Genomic DNA, 14,550 nt, shown 5'->3' with positions numbered 1-14,550 from the left:
CAGGGATGTATTTGAAGATGACTTCATATTTTCTTTAAGAAAAAAATTACAGGTGGAAATTAAATCTGTTGAGCATTTCCCATCATCTCCTCCAACATGTGGTAGTGGGAAGAGACAGCACGGGGCTGGAAGGTAGGGAGTTCTCACCTGGCACCTGTCACTGACCAGTGAGAGGACTTGGGCCAAGCCTTCCTTTCCCTTTCAGGGTTTCAGCGTCTTCATCTGTAAACAGTGAGGGCACCATCAGGTGACTCCTAAGATTTTAAAACTCTGCATGTCTTGTGGTGTTGAAACCATCAATTTCTGCTGAGCTGCGTAATCCTGCAGCTGTTTCTCTGCTACTTTTCAATCTTCAGGTTTAATCTATCCAACAATGTATAATTTTTTAAAGGGAAGCTTTTATAGACACTTCTGAAAATAAAATGGGGGGGAATAAATGGATGTTAAAAAATAGAAAACAACCAATTAAATGGTGTATAGTATGTAATTCTCCTTGGAAACTTGCGGAGAAATCGAGGCGCACTTTAACAACTGGTAATTTAAATTGCATTTGAACTCTGCTAATGGTTTGTTTGCATGAGAACTTCAATCATTTCACAGTGGTTTTTTAGCAGAACTGCTTGTTCTCTTTATGGAAAAGAAGAAGAAAATTGTTAGAAGAAAAGTTGACTACGGAGAAGGGGAACCGTGTTCATTTGTGCACGGAGAGAAGCTAGCCAGTGCCTGAAACACTGCCCTAGGCCCAAGGTGGAGAGCTTTGCCTTTCAGCGAAGTTTGAAAATCTGGGAACTCAGCTGCCCTTTGCTGCTGTTGTACAAACTGTTATGATTGATATCTCCCTCTGCAAGGAGAAGCTTAGGTTTCCTGGGGCTTGGAGGTGGGGTCTTTTTGTTTTTATTTATTTAGTTTTTTTGAGATTTCACTGTCCATAGAGCCAGCGTTGGACTCCTCACATTCCATCCCCTCAGCAAGTTGGAAATTATGCCTTTCTCTCATTTCAGTGAGATGGCTTTGAAATTTCGAATGCCCGTCAAGAACGCTAGCTCTCAGGAAACACATTGCTTTGCTGGACTCACCTTGATTATACTCCATTTTCCCAACTTAGTTTCTTTCTGCTGTTGGGCTATATGCAAGAACTTTTTTTAAACATCTTTATTGGAGTATAATTGCTTTAAAATGGTGTGTTAGTTTCTGCTTTATAACAAAGTGAATCAGCTATACATATACATACATCCCCATATCTCCTCCCTCTCGCGTCTCCCTCCCACCCTCCCTATCCCACCCCTCTAGGTGGTCACAAAGCACGGAGCTGATCTCCCTGTGCTATGCGGCTGCTTCCCACTAGCTATCTATTTTACATTTGGTAGTGTATATATGTCCATGCCACTCTCTCACTTCGTCCCAGCTTACCCTTCCCCCTCCCCTTGTCCTCAAGTCCATTCTCTCCGTCTGCATCTTTATTCCTGTCCTGCCCCTAGGTTCTTCAGAACCATTTTTTTTTTTTTAGAATTCCATATATATGTGTTAGCATACGGTATTTGTTTTTCTCTTTCTGACTTACTTCACTCTGTATGACAGACTCTAGGTCCATCCACCTCACTACAAATAACTGAATTTCATTTCTTTTTATGGCTGAGTAATATTCCATAGTATATATGTGCCACATCTTCTTTATCCATTCATCTGTCAATGGACACTTAGGTTGCTTCCATGACCTGGCTATTGTAAATAGTGCTGCAGTGAACATTGTGGTACATGACTCTTTGTTTTTTTTTGTTTTTTGTTTTTATATCATCTTTATTGGAGTATAATTGCTTTACAATGGTGTGTTAGTTTCTGCTTTATAACAAAGTGAAACAGTTATACATATACATATGTTCCCATATCTCTTCCCTCTTGCGTCTCCCTCCCTCCCACCCTCCCTATCCCACCCCTCTAGGTGGTCACAAAGCACCGAGCTGATCTCCCTATGCTATGCGACTGCTTCCCACTAGCTATCTATTTTACATTTAGTAGTGTATATATGTCCATGCCACTCTCTCACCCTGTCACATCTTACCCTTCCCCCTCCCCATATCCCCAAGTCCATTCTCTAGTAGGTCTGTGTCTTTATTCCCGTCTTGCCATTAGGTTCTTCATTACCTTTTTTTTTTTTCCCTTAGATTCCATATATATGTGTTAGCATACTGTATTTGTTTTTCTCTTTCTGACTTACTTCACTCTGTATGACAGACTCTAACTCCATCCACCTCACTACAAATACCTCCATTTCGTTTCTTTTTATGGCTGAGTAATATTCCATTGTATATATGTGCCACATCTTCTTTATCCATTCGACACTTAGGTTGCTTCCATGTCCTGGCTATTGTAAATAGAGCTGCAATGAACATTTTGGTACATGACGCTTTTTGAATTATGGTTTTCTCAGGGTATATGCCCAGTAGTGGGATTGCTGGGTCGTATGGTAGTTCTATTTTTAGTTTTTTAAGGAACCTCCATACTGTTCTCCATAGTGGCTGTATCAATCTACATTCCCACCAACAGTGTAAGAGGGTTCCCTTTTCTCCACACCCTCTCCAGCATTTATTGTTTGTAGATTTTTTCATGATGGCCATTCTGACTGGTGTGAGGTGATACCTCATTGTAGTTTTGATTTGCATTTCTCTAATGATTAGTGATGTTGAGCATCCTTTCATGTGTTTATGCAAGAGCTTTGAAGCGGGTGTTCTGAGGTCTGGGTGTGTAAGTCCTGGTTTTCCTCCAAAGCTGATTGCATGGCTGATGGCAGGTCTCTGGCCAGTGAGTGTCGGTGATCTCTTCTGTTACAGTGGCCGTACCTCGGTCCAGTGGAGCGAGCCCCGGACTTGAGCCCTGGGCTGCCTGCCACTCACTAATGGTGCGCTCCTGGGTGGCCACCTCCCTCCTCTGGCCCCCAGGTTCTTCTCCTGTCAGTTGGAAGAGTTGAAGTGGGTCATTTTTAAGGTCTCTCTCAACTTTGAGCTTGTACAGGTATTTGAAGATTGAATGGGATCATATTCACAAAACAATTGTATGATTGGTTCAATAATGTTTCAAATGACAGCAATGAAAATGGGAGTAGTCATTTTTCTGGTATGTGGGTTTCCCCTGTGTCTACAAAAGACACATTTTGTAGCAACCAGCTACCCTGGAATACTTGTCTGTTGGAATATATATTGAAGAATCCAAAATACTGATAGTTCTTTTTTTTTTTTTTAAAGTATTTGTTTTTATTTATTTATTTATGGCTGTGTTGGGTCTTCGTTTCTGTGCGAGGGCTTTCTCTAGTTGTGGCAAGCGGGGGCCACTCTTCATCGCGGTGCGCGGACCTCTCACTATCGCGGCCTCTCTTGTTGCGGAGCACAGGCTCCAGACGCGCAGGCTCAGTAGTTGTGGCTCACGGGCCCAGCTGCTCCGCGGCATGTGGGATCTTCCCAGACCAGGGCTCGAACCCGTGTCCCCTGCATTGGCAGGCAGACTCTCAACCACTGCGCCACCAGGGAAGCCCATACTGATAGTTCTTAATGAAATAAAGCCAGTAATGAGGACTTCCCAGGAAGCCTCAAGGTTGTCCAGCCCTCTGCTGCTCACTGGCTCTCATTTTTTGGGCAAGGAAACTAAGGTTCACAGCAGCCACTAGATCCCATAGTTAGAAATCTATCTCCAAACTCATATTCCTTGTCTCTTTTTATTTATTGTAGTTCAGATTTTGCTGTTAGTTTTTTCTTGCCTAAAATGTGAGTATCTAATTGATCTATCTCTTTCACTTCTGATATTATGATGAAGCTATATTACCCCCAAAAGCTGAGGTAGGAACACTGGGGTACGAGCATTCTCTTTCCTCATCATTCTAAGGCACATTAGTGAAATAAAAGTGCCAGGAGCTGACTGGCAGCTTAGGAGATACAGAGGTCAGCCACTAGATTTGTGGGTTTCAAGCCTGGTATTCCCAGTATGGTTTACCCAGTAAGTTCATAAACTTGGGAAGTTCTACAGCTGGTAAGATCCTAGAGATTCATAAGCAACCTCCTTCTCCCATTTCCACAGGTGGGAACACTGAGGAAACAGAACTGAAGACAGAATCCAGTCACCTGATTCCAGTTTAGTGCTTTCTCCGTTGTTCTACAGGGCACTCATCGGAGGGAGGATATTTTTCCTCAGTTGGTGAGTCCTATGCAAAGAAGAAAACTTTTTCCTTTTATAATCAATATGCATATTTTAATGAGTTTTAAAAATTAGTGGTTTCCATTTAAAGCATGGGCACTGGTAACTAGGATGGACTAAGAACTAAGAAGAACAAAAATATTCTTCCCGTCTTCTTGAGCCGATTTCATTGGCAATGGACAGGATATAATAATGCTAATAAAATGTGTGGCAAAGCAAAGGCAGGACTCAGCTCTTGGAAGGTGGCAGGAAGAGAAATTGGAAGAAGATTTGGACGAATGAGGATTTTAGATTGCCAATAATTGCATTGCTTCCTTCTTTCTCCTTTGTCATGGAGGGAAGTGTTCTTGAAATTGAAGGACCAGAAAGAAAGTGTCAATGAACAGTGTTATGGGCGTTTCTGAGGAAAAGAAGTCATAGTATTGAGCTGCTCTTGCTCACCCCGGTGCAAGAGGCTTCTTCTGTGATCTTATTGTATTTTCACATCAACCCTTTGAGGTAGGGGAAGCTAAATTTGCTTAGTCAAGGGTGTGCACCTGTGTCTTAAAGGGCCTGCACGGTCTCCACAGGGATCTGAGTTTGACTCCTGGAATCCTGTTGCACACTCAGAAAGGAGAATGGTGAGCAGGTAAGGGAAACTTTCCCTTGTGTTTTGGAATTCCTCTGTGTTTATAGCAGGTAGAACATCGTATTCTAGAAAAGAATCGATGATATGGGATACCCTGGGCTGTAGGGGGATCTGAGGAAAATAGCTGGGGGATTCTGGGAAAGGCTTCTATTTAGAATTCTAGATTTGTGCTCTCCATCTCCAGGGCCAGTCCCTATATGCCCCGCCTCTGGCTTTTTACCAGATAAATAATATGTGTTGCCATGATCGTGGTGTAGTTTTTCAAAAGGGAGCAGATGCTGTAGTGGTCCATAAAACCTAATTTCATTTAAAAGTATGTCTGAGTTTACAGTTACATTTTGTCACCCTTTGTTTTCTTAATCAATGTATCTTAAAAGAACACCGGGTTTTCTTTGCACCTATGGATCTGCATAAGATGAAAGGCTGGAAACCACTGCTTGGACTCTTAAACATTTTAGTCTGTTAACATTTCAAACATGGTCTGAGATGTCTTGCCCCAAGCATACGCTTTGAGCATCAGATGTAAATCTTTGTTCTCCCCTCTACTGCCTGAGTTTTTTCAGTACTTAAAATTAAATTGTGATGAATATGAAGCCTTGTACTTGGATTCAAACAAAAAAATCGAGTGTGTCATGACAGAATGGGAGAGAGCACCTTACCAGGAGCGCGTTGGAAGAAACTCAGAAGCGTCTGTTGTCCATAAGCTAATTATGAGCCAACAGTGGCTTTTGTCTTCCAAAACACTGACGCAGCCTCAGGCTGCAGTACAGAGAGAACAACGTGGGGCGGGGCGGGGGGGGGGGGGTGACCCTGCCAGAAGCCGGCAAGTCCCGAGGTAAGGTGGCCCTTAGGCTCAGTTTGAGCAGGACCTGGGCTCTGTTTCTCTGCAGTGCTCCTTGCTCTGCCCTCTTGTGTGTGTGTTGGCTTCATCCGCAGGATGTTTCCCCTCTTGGTCACGAGCTGGCTGCCTGCTGTCACCTGGAAGCTTATGGCAGCTCCACAGTGGAGAAGAGGTGGTTCCTCCAAAGAGTATGTGAGTGCTGATAGGGGGCAGAGAGAGCACTAAGGCTTTGTGGGCGACCATGAACCTTTTGTTTACCCTCCTGTTGGGGCTCTCCTAGGGTATGGGACTTTAGTCCTTGCCTCCTCCTCTGAAAGGGACGTTAGCCAACTGGCCTCTCCGCACTAGGATGCTGAGAGGACCGGAAATGATGTCCCACTGTTACAGGAATGAGACCCGGAAAAGGCAGGATGCAGGGCACACATGACAATGACCTTTAAGGATATAAAATGCAGTCAGAAGAGGGGCAGCATCTCCTGCTCATGTGTGTAGCTCCACAGGCTAGTAGGATCTCTGGCACATAATAGGTGCGCAGTGCATTTTCCTGGGTAGAAAGACTAAATCCAAAGGTAGTGACTGGCCCTTTTCCTGAGGGTGTTCTGTCAGGTGCTGACCAATTCTCTGTTGGCAAGCTTTAGGAATTCTAGCACAGATGAGGCTGAACTGCGTGGTTGTATGAGAATGAAACAAATAACTGGACAGAAATAGGCTTCTGGGACCAGCACGCCTTAAGAAGTTTGCGAGTGCATAAAAAGGCAGCGAGTATGGTGGCATGGGGTATCAGAAGACCCGCCAAATATTAGATGTGCAACCCTAGAAAACAACATCCCTCCACCTTCATTCCCCTGATCAGAGAATGAGGAATAATGATCGTTGTCCTGCCCACGTCTCGTGTTTGTTTAGAGCAAGTGGGTTGATAGATGCCAACTTGTTTTGCAAACTGTAAAGTGTGGTCCATACGTGATAGATCGTTACAGTTGTTTTCTTCTTTAGTTTCAACATAAAGAGTATAAAGAAAAATAAGACATTGACTATAAAGAAAAATATTGATCTTAAATATAAAGAAACATAAGAATGTAATGTGCAATCCCCTGCACTGCTCCTGGTGCATAGTATATGCTCCGTGTGTGCCCTTCCTTCCAACTCTGTACCCCCATCATCCCCAGGACTGGATGGGCAGTAATCTGTCCTCCGTCTCGGAAAGGAGCTAGATCTGGAACCTAGCTTAATGATCATGGTTGAAGTTGAGATGAAGTTGTGTATCATGAGTACTTTCCATATTTGTTTTTGCTCTAGGCGGCAGGAGGTGGAGGGAGGTAGATTCAGAGACTGAGGAAGTCTCAGTGCTTTGAGAAATTCCCTAGAAGCTACAGTCTAGCCATTTGGGACTTGGCGTTGTTTGATTAGATAATCACACCTTCTGCTCTAGGCGTGACTGGCCTAGTGGGAGTCAGGAAGGAAATTATTTCCCTCTGTTGATACTAGCATACAATTGTTGATGGTAGCCAAGGGCTTTCAGTTTTAATATTTCCTCTTTGGTCCTCAGAAGAATCAGGTATTACTCTCCGCCGGAAGCAAAGCATTGGACACTTCCGTCAGAGGTGAAGGTCTTGGCTCCCTCCAATCTGTCAGTCAGGTGATTTCTGGGCGTGTGTGACCATCTGTGTAGCCAGCTTTAATGCTTTTATGTTACTGCTTCAAAAGTTGCAAAAGGATTTGTTGGGTCTGAGCAGGGACTCATCCAGACTCCTGAGGCCCTGTGGCTGTTCTGTAACCAAGGGATGTGTTGTCGGAGATGTTTTGCTGTCCATGTAAGTAGAAGGTGGAGCTGGCTCTTTCTTTTGTTTCTTTCCTCCTAATTCCACATGCTTCTATTTCCTGACCTCAGCAGAGTGGACACACTTCTACTCTACCTTGGGCAGAGCCCTAGGTTGTCAGGAGTTCTCAGGTTCTCCCCTATTGGGCTACTGTGTGGTGGAGGGGAGCTGATGGTGAATGGATGGAGAGCCCCATGAGTCCTGTGTAGATTGATGCCAAATATTTGCTCCTGGTTCACAGGGCGTGTGCTTGCTCTCTGCCCTGATCCCAGTGTTTGTCTGGAAGTCAGCAAAACTCAGGATCTTTAGGACACCATGGTGAATTAGGCATAGTCCCTAACCATGAGAAGCTTATAGTCTAGTTGGAGAGAAAGACATACATAAGAGGGAAATACACATTAGAAAGCTATTGTTTACAACACACATTCATTGATCACCAGGTCTTTTTTTTTTTTTTTAACATCTTTATTGGAGTATAATTGCTTTACAATGGTGTGTTAGTTTCTGCTTTATAGCAAAGTGAATCAGCTATACATATACATATATCCCCATATCTCCTCCCTCTTGCATCTCCCTCCCACCCTCCCTATCCCACCCCTCTAGGTGGTCACAAAGCACCGAGCTAATCTCCCTGTGCTATGTGGCTGCTTCCCACTAGCTATCTATTTTACATTTGGTAGTGTATATATGTCCATGCCTCTCTCACTTCGTCCCAGATTACCCTTCCCCCTCCCCGTGTCCTCAAGTCCATTCTCTCCGTCTGCTTCTTTATTCCTGTCCTGCCCCTAGGTTCTTCAGAACCATTTTTGTTTTTGTTTTTTTTAGATTCCGTATATATGTGTTAGCATACAGTATTTGTTTTTCTCTTTCTGACTTACTTCACTCTGTATGACAGACTCTAGGTCCATCCACCTCACTACAAATAACTGAATTTCATTTCTTTTTATGGCTGAGTAATATTCCATAGTATATATGTGCCACATCTTCTTTATCCATTCTTCTGTCGATGGACACTTAGGTTGCTTCCATGTTCTGGCTATTGTAAACAGAGCTGCAGTGAACATTGTGGTACATGACTCTTTTTGAATTATGGTTTTCTCAGAGTATATGCCCAGTAGTGGGATTGCTGGGTCGTATGGTAGTTCTATTTTTAGTTTTTTAAGGAACCTCCATACTGTTCTCCATAGTGGCTGTATCAATTTACATTCCCACCAACAGTGCAAGAGGGTTCCTTTTTCTCCATGCCCTCTCCAGCATTTATTGTTTGTAGATTTTTTGATGATGGCCATTCTGACTGGTGTGAGGTGATACCTCATTGTAGTTTTGATTTGCATTCTCTAATGATTAGTGATGGTGAGCATCCTTTCATGTGTTTGTTGGCAATCTGTATATCTTCTTTGGAGAAATGTCTACTCAGGTCTTCTGCCCATTTTTGGATTGGGTTGTTTGTTTCTTTGATATTGAGCTGCATGAGCTGCTTGTATATTTTGGAGATTAATCCTTTGTCAGTTGCTTCATTTGCAAATATTTTCTCCCATTCTGAGGGCTGTCTTTTCGTCTTGTTTGTAGTTTCCTTTGCTGTGCAAAAGCTTTTAAGTTTCATTAGGTCCCATTTGTTTATTTTTATTTCCATTTCTCTAGAAGGTGGGTCAAAAAGGATCTTGCTGTGATTTATGTCATAGGGTGTTCTGCCTATGTTTTCGTTTTCCTCTAAGACTTTTATAGTGTCTGGTCTTACATTTAGGTCTTTAAACCATTTTGAGTTTATTTTTGTGTGTGGTGTTAGGGAGTGTTCTAATTTCATTCTTTTCCATGTAGCTGTCCAGTGTTCCCAGCACTGCTTATTGAAGAGGGTGTCTTTTCTCCACTCTGTATTCTTGCCTCCTTTATCAAAAATAAGGTGACCATAGGTGCATGGGTTTATCTCTGGGCTTTCTATCCTTTTCCATTGATCTATATTTCTATTTTTGTGCCAGTACCATACTGTCTTGATTACTGTAGCTTTGTAGTATACTCTGAAGTCCAGGAGCCTGATTCCTCCAGCTCCATTTTTCTTTCACAAGATTGCTTTGGCTCTTCGGGGTCTTTTGTGTTTCCATACAAACTGTGAAATTTTTTGTTCTAGTTGTGTGAAAAATGCCATTGGTAGTTTGATAGGGATTCCATTGAATCTGTAGATTGCTTTGGGTAGTACAGTCATTTTCACAATGTTGATTCTTCCAATCCAAGGACATGGTATATCTCTCCATCTGTTTGTATCATCTTTAATTTCTTTCATCAGTGTCTTATAGTTTTCTGCATACCGGTCTTTTGTCTCCTTAGGTAGGTTTATTCCTGGGTATTTTATTCTTTTTGTTGCAGTGGTAAATGGGAGTGTTTCATTAATTCCTCTGTCGGATTTTTCATCATTAGTGTATAGGAATGCAAGAGATTTCTGTGTATTAATTTTGTATCCTGCTACTTTACCAAATTCATTGATTAGCTCTAGTAGTTTTCTGGTAGCATCTTTAGGATTCTCTATGTATAGTATCATGTCATCTGCAAACAGTGGTAGCTTTACTTCTTGTTTTCTGATTTTGATTCCTTTTATTTCTTTTTCTTTTCTGATTGCTGTGGCTAAAACTTCCAAAATTATGTTGAATAATAGTGGTGAGAGTGGACAGCCTTGTCTTGTTCCTGATCTTAGAGGAAATGGTTTCAGTTTTTCACCATTGAGAACGATGTTGGCTGTAGGTTTGTCATATATGGCCTTTATTATGTTGAGGTGAGTTCCGTCTTTGCCTATGTTCTGGAGGGTTTTTAATCATAAATGGGTGTTGAATTTTGTCAACAGCTTTTTCTGCATCTATTCAGGTGATCATATGGTTTTTACTCTTCAGTTTGTTAATATGGTGTATCACTTTGATTGATTTGCATGTACTGAAGAATCCTTGCATTCCTGGGATAAACCCACTTGGTCACAGTGTATGATCCTTTTACTGTGCTGTTGGATTCTGTTTGCTAGTATTTTGTTGAGGATTTTTGCATCTCTGTTCATCAGTGATATTGGCCTGTAGTTTTCTTTCTTTGTGACATCTTTGTCTGGTTTTGGTATCAGGGTGATGGTGGCCTCATGGAATGAGTTTGGGAGTGTTCCTGCCTCTGCTATGTTTTGGAAGAGTTTGAGAAAGATAGATGTTAGCTCTTCTCTAAATGTTTGGTAGAATTTGCCTGTGAAGCCATCTGGTCCTGGGCTTTTGTTTGTTGGAAGATTTTAAATCACAGTATCAATGTCAGTGTTTGTGATTGGTCTGTTTATATTTTCTATTTCTTCCTCGTTCAGTCTTGGAAGTTTGTGCTTTTCTAAGAATTTGTCCATTTCTTCCAGGTTGTCCATTTGATTGGCATATAGTTGTTTGTAGTAGTCTCTTATAATCCTTTGCATTTCTGCAGTGTCAGTTGTTACTTCTCCTTTTTCATTTCTAATTCTATTGATTTGAGTCTTCTCCCTTTTTTTCTTGATGATTCTGGCTAATGGTTTATCAATTTTGTTTATCTTCTCAAAGAAGCAGCTTTTAGTTTTATTGATCTTTGCTACTGTTCACTTCGTTTCTTTTTCATTTATTTCTGATCTTATCTTTATGATTTCTTTCCTTCTGCTAACTTTGGGGTTTTTTTGTTCTTCTTTCTCTAATTGCTTTAGGTGTAAGGTTAGGTTGTTTATTTGAGATGTTTGTTGTTTCTTGAGGTAGGATTGTATTGCTATAAACTTCCCTCTTAGAACTGCTTTTGCTGCATCCCATAGGTTTTGTGTTGTCCTGTTTTCATTGTCATTTGTTTCTAGGTATTTTTTGATTTCCTCTTTGATTTCTTCAGTGATCTCTTGGTTATTTAGTAGTGTATTGTTTAGCCTCCATGTGTTTGTATTTTTTACAGATTTTTTCCTGTAATTGCTATCTAGTCTTATAGCGTTGTGGTTGGAAAAGATACTTGATACGATTTCAATTTTCTTAAATTTACCGAGGCTTGATTTGTGACCCGAGATATGATCTATCCTGGAGGATAGTTCCATGAACACTTGAGAAGAAAGTGTATTCTGTTGTTTTTGGATGGAATATCCTATAAATATCAATTAAGTCCGTCTTGTTTAATGCATCATTTAAAGCTTTTGTTTCCTTATTTATTTTCATTTTGGATGATCTGTCCATTGTTGAAAGTGGGGTGTTAAAGTCCCCTACTATGATTGTGTTACTGTTGATTTCCCCTTTTATGGCTGTTATCATTTGCCTTATGTATTGAGGTGCTCCTATGTTGGGTGCATAAATGTTTACAATTGTTATATCTTCATCTTGGATTGACCCCTTAATCATTATGTAGTGTCCTTTTTTTGTCTCTTGTAATAGTCTTTATTTTAAAGTCTGTTTTGTCTGATATGAGAATTGCTACTCCAGCTTTCTTTTGATTTCCATTTGCATGGAATATCTTTTTCCATCCCCTCACTTTCAGTCTGTATGTGTCCCTAGGACTGAAGTGGGTCTCTTGCAGACAGCATATATATGGGTCTTGTTTTTGTATCCATTCAGCCCCAGTCTATGTCTTTTGGTTGGAGCATTTAATCCATTTACATTTAAGGTAGTTATTGATATGTATGTTCCTATTACCATTTTCTTAATTGTTTTGGGTTTGTTATTATAGGTCTTTTCCTTCTCTTGTGTTTCCTGCCTAGAGAAGTTCCTTTAGCATTTGTTGTAAAGCTGGTTTGGTGGTGCTGAATTCTCTTAGCTTTTGCTTGTCTGTAAAGGTTTTAATTTCTCCATCAAATCTGAATGAGATCCTTGCTGGCTCGAGTAATCTTGGTTGTAGGTTTTTCCTTTCATCACTTTAAATATGTCCTGCCACTCCCTTCTGGCTTGCAGAGTTTCTGCTGAAAGATCAGCTGTTAACCTTATGGGGATTCCCTCGTATGTTATTTCTTGTTTTTCCCTTGCTGCTTTTAATATTTTTTCTTTGTATTTAATTTTTGATAGTTTGATTAATATGTGTCTAGGCATGTTTCTCCTTGGATTTATCCTGTGTGGGACTCTCTGTGCTTCCTGGACTTGATTAACTATTTCCTTTCCCATATTAGGGAAGTTTTCAACTATAATCTCTTTAAATATTTTCTCAGTCCCCTTCTTTTTCTCTTCTTCTTCTGGGACCCCTATAATTCGAATGTTGGTGTGTTTAATTTTGTCCCAGAGGTCTCTGAGACTGTCCTCAGTTCTTTTCATTCTTTTTTCTTTCTTCTGCTCTGCGGTAGTTATTTCAACTATTTTATCTTCCAGGTCACTTATCCCTTCTTCTGCCTCAGTTAAAAAGAAAGAAAGAAAGAAAAAATAAAATAAAATAAAAAAGCTATTAAAACAAAAAATAAAAAAAATTAAAAAGTAATAAAAAAAGAAAAGAAAGAAAGAAAGATCAACCGAGCCAAAAAAACAAATCCACCAATGATAGCAAGCACTAAAAACTATACTAAAAAACAAACAAACAAACAAAAACGGACAGACAGAACCCTAGGACAAATGGTAAAAGAAAGCTATACAGACAAAATCACACAAAGAAGCATACACATACACCCTCACAAAAAGAGAAAAAGGAAAAAAAAAATATCTATATATATTAAAAAAAAAGGAAGAGAGCAACCAAATCAACAAACATATCTACCAATGATAATAAACTCTAAATACTAAAGTAAGATAAACATAAAACCAGAAACAAATTAGATGCAGAAAACAACCCCCAAGTCAACAGTTGCTCCCAAAGTCCACTTCCTCCGTTTTGGGATGCTTTGTTGTCTATTCAGGTATTCCACAGATGCAGGGTACATCACATTGATTGTGGAGATTTAATCCGCTGCTCCTGAGGCTGCTGGGAGAAATTTCCCTTTCTCTTCTTTGTTCGCACAGCTCCTGGGGTTCAGCTTTGGATTTGGCCCTGCCTTGGTGTGTAGGTCGCCTGAGGGTGTCTGTTCTTCTCTCAGACAAGACGGGGTTAAAGGAGCAGCTGACTCGGGGGCTCTGGCTTACTCAGGCTGGGGTAGAGGGAGGGGTATGGAATGTGGGGCTAGCTGGCGATGGCAGAGGCCGGTGTGACATTGCACCAGCCTGAGGCGCACCGTGTGTTCTCCCGGGGAAGTTGTCCCTGGATCACGGGACCCTGGCAGTGGCGGGCTGCACCGGCTCCCGGGAGGGGAGGTGTGGATAGTGACCTGTGCTTGCTCACAGGCTTCCTGGTGGCTGCAGTAGCAGCCTTAGCATCTCATGCCTGTCTCTGGGTTCTGTGCTGATAGCCGTGGCTCGCGCCAGTCTCTGGAGCTCGTTTAGGCGGCGCTCTGAATCCCCTCTCCTCGCGCACCCCAAAACAATGGTCTCTTGCCTCTTAGGCAGGTCCAGACTTTTTCCCGGACTCCCTCCCGGCTAGCTGTGGCGCACTAGCCCCCTTCAGGCTGTGTTCACGCAGCCAACCCCAGTCCTCTCCCTGGGATCTGACCTCCGAAGCCCGAGCCTCAGCTCCCAGCCCCGCCTGCCCCAGCGGGTGAGCAGACAAGCCTCTCGGGCTGCTGAGTGCTGCTCGGCACCGATCCTCTGTGTGGGAATCTCTCTGCTTTGCCCTCCGCACCCCTGTTGCTGTGCTCTCCTCCATGGCTCCAAAGCTTCCACCCCACCACCCCCCATCTCCGTCAGTGAAGGGGCTTCCTAGTGTGTGGAAACTTTTCCCCCTTCACAACTCCCTCCTAGAGGTGCAGGTCCCGGCCCTATTCTTTTGTCTCTGTTTTTTCTTTTTTTTTTTGCCCTACCCAGGTATGTGGGGAATTTTTTCCCTTTTGTGAAGTCTGAGGTCTTCTGCCAGCATTCAGTAGGTGTTCTGTAGGAGTTGTTCCACATGTAGATGTATTTCTGATGTATTTGTGGAGAGGAAGGTGATCTCCACGTCTTACTCCTCCGCCATCTTGAAGGTCTCCCTCTGATCACCAGGTCTTGTATTAGGTGCTTGGGAAATCGAGGTAATTAAGTTATAGCTTCAGTTCTCAAGGGGCTTAGATGAAAGGATGGGGGAGTGGAAAG

General features: G+C 42.0%; 1 protein-coding gene across 7 annotated transcripts in view; it reads left to right on the top strand.

Annotated features, from left to right (window-relative positions):
• Nucleotides 1–14,550, top strand: part of LPP (LIM domain containing preferred translocation partner in lipoma) — a 694,560-nt gene that overhangs the window by 66,127 nt on the left and 613,883 nt on the right. For all 7 annotated transcript variants that reach the window (XM_082393255.1, XM_082393258.1, XM_082393259.1 and 4 more), the window contains one exon: nt 4,066–4,182. The gene's annotated coding sequence lies outside the window, so the exon portion shown is untranslated. The remainder of the gene's footprint in view (nt 1–4,065; nt 4,183–14,550) is intronic.

Source organism: Balaenoptera borealis, assembly GCF_965194805.1.
Source record: "Balaenoptera borealis genome assembly, chromosome: 5".
NCBI lineage: Eukaryota > Metazoa > Chordata > Mammalia > Artiodactyla > Balaenopteridae > Balaenoptera > Balaenoptera borealis.
This window is presented reverse-complemented; position numbering and strand designations above follow the sequence as displayed.